At 46.1% G+C, this 1905-nt stretch overlaps 1 protein-coding gene across 1 annotated transcript in view; it reads right to left on the bottom strand.

Annotated features, from left to right (window-relative positions):
* Nucleotides 1-1357: 1357 nt before the first annotated feature.
* Nucleotides 1358-1905, bottom strand: part of LOC311316298 (FYVE and coiled-coil domain-containing protein 1-like) — a 16636-nt gene continuing 16088 nt past the window's right edge. The window contains exon 18 of the mRNA XM_084447140.1: nucleotides 1358-1905. This exon is cut by the window's right edge and continues 613 nt beyond it. The gene's annotated coding sequence lies outside the window, so the exon portion shown is untranslated.

Genomic DNA, 1905 nt, shown 5'->3' with positions numbered 1-1905 from the left:
GGAGGGTGGAGGAGGTGAGAGAAGGAGAGGGAGAGAAATGTGACATGATTTACAACGAGATCATTAACCTTGAGAAACAGCCCGGCCTCTGCACTAGAAACAGTCTCTCAGATAGACACCTCCGCCTTGGCACCACACACACACACACACACACACACACACACACACACACACACACACACACACACACACACACACACACACACACACACACACACACACACACACACACACACACACACACACACACAGAGATAACTTGCAATGAAAGTCAAATCTACGTTGTGTTAGTCGCCCTCAGTCTCCGGGTGTGCGTGTGCGTGCGCGCGTGTGTGTGTGTGTGCGTGTGTGTGTGTACGGGGGACTGGAGGTGTGGTTAACAGGGTGAGCTGCCAGGTCGTCAGGGCGGTGAACGGAATAGCGATGGATGAAGTAGATAAGCTAAGTAAACAACAACAACCACCGGCGTGTTCATCACAACATCTTTATTTATTCATCAGCCGTCGACGGTCCGTCACACAGGGAGCGCCGTGTCCGCTGGTCTCAGGTCAGGGAAGAGAGATGGACTCTGCTCCCGACCAGCAGACCCACACACTAACACCGCTGGTCTCAGGTCAGGGAAGAGAGATGGACTCTGCTCCCGACCAGCGGACCCACACACTAACACCGCTGGTCTCAGGTCAGGGAAGAGAGATGGACTCTGCTCCTGACCAGCGGACTAACACTCCTCCACCCAATCATCACATTAAAAATCTCACACAAAGGCTCATGGGATATACAGCTTAAAAATATACACCCTAAAAATGTGATTCGTTTACAAAGGTCATGTCGTCTTTTAAATATAATTCCGCAGTTGTACAAACAGTGAAACAGACTTATGAAATAGCTTTTACCTTATATTTGGCAATATATATTAGGCCTATGTCAGAAAGATATCTTTCTCTTTTTGGGGTCCTTCTGTCCTTTGTAAACATGTCCAGCTTATACAGTAGCTTCATATTTCGCAAACTCAATCAGAAAACAGTTTTTTCTACATGTATTGCAGTTGATATGCGTGTTGACCACATGGAGAGTTCTAGAAGTTCAAAAAACAAATGAAGACAGTTAACTTGTCTCTTGTCCGCATGCATAAGAAGACAGAGTGTGAACACATTCACTGAGGCGATGCAAGATCCTCAAACTCAACATTTGACACGCAGCACTGAATTAAAGCCCTTATCTGACCTAACGATGTAGCTTCCATCACAGATCCCCCTAACCCTGACCCTAACCCTAACCCTGACCCTGACCCTGACCCTAACCCTGACCCTAACCCTAACCCTGACCCTAACCCTGACCCTAACCTTATCTGCCCTAACGATGTAGCTTCCATCACAGATCCCCCTAACCCTAGCAGCCAAGAGTCTACACATGATATGTAACGATCACACACACACACACACACACACACACACACACACACTATACTATAATGCTACAATAAAACGTCTATAGTCACACACACACACACACTATAATCATAATGCTACAATCAAACGTCTATAGTCACACACACACACACACACACTATAATCATAATGCTACAATCAAACGTATATAGTCCATGTTTAACTTAATGCTCTAATCACACGTCTACAGCCTAGTGGCAGGTAGTACCTGCTCTCACTCCCTCCAGTAGGTGGCAGTGTTTCAACGTTATACTCATCTCTGACTCAATAATCCATCATTATCGATCTCTGTCCCTCCCTCCATCCTGAACAAGCAGCTGCAGGGAGACATTTTAAAACATTTAGAAAGGTCATGTCAGACGTGCATATCTACTGAATGCAAGACTACATTCTCTGGACATTTAGCCGAGAGCAAACAGCAGAGATGAGCTTAAAAACCCATGCGTGAGCAGTGTGA

The sequence above is a fragment of the Borostomias antarcticus genome (genome assembly GCF_949987555.1).
Source record: "Borostomias antarcticus genome assembly, chromosome: 12".
In the NCBI taxonomy this organism is placed as follows: domain Eukaryota; kingdom Metazoa; phylum Chordata; class Actinopteri; order Stomiiformes; family Stomiidae; genus Borostomias; species Borostomias antarcticus.
Note: the sequence above shows the minus strand (reverse complement) of the source record. Positions and strands in the feature narration are given on the sequence as shown.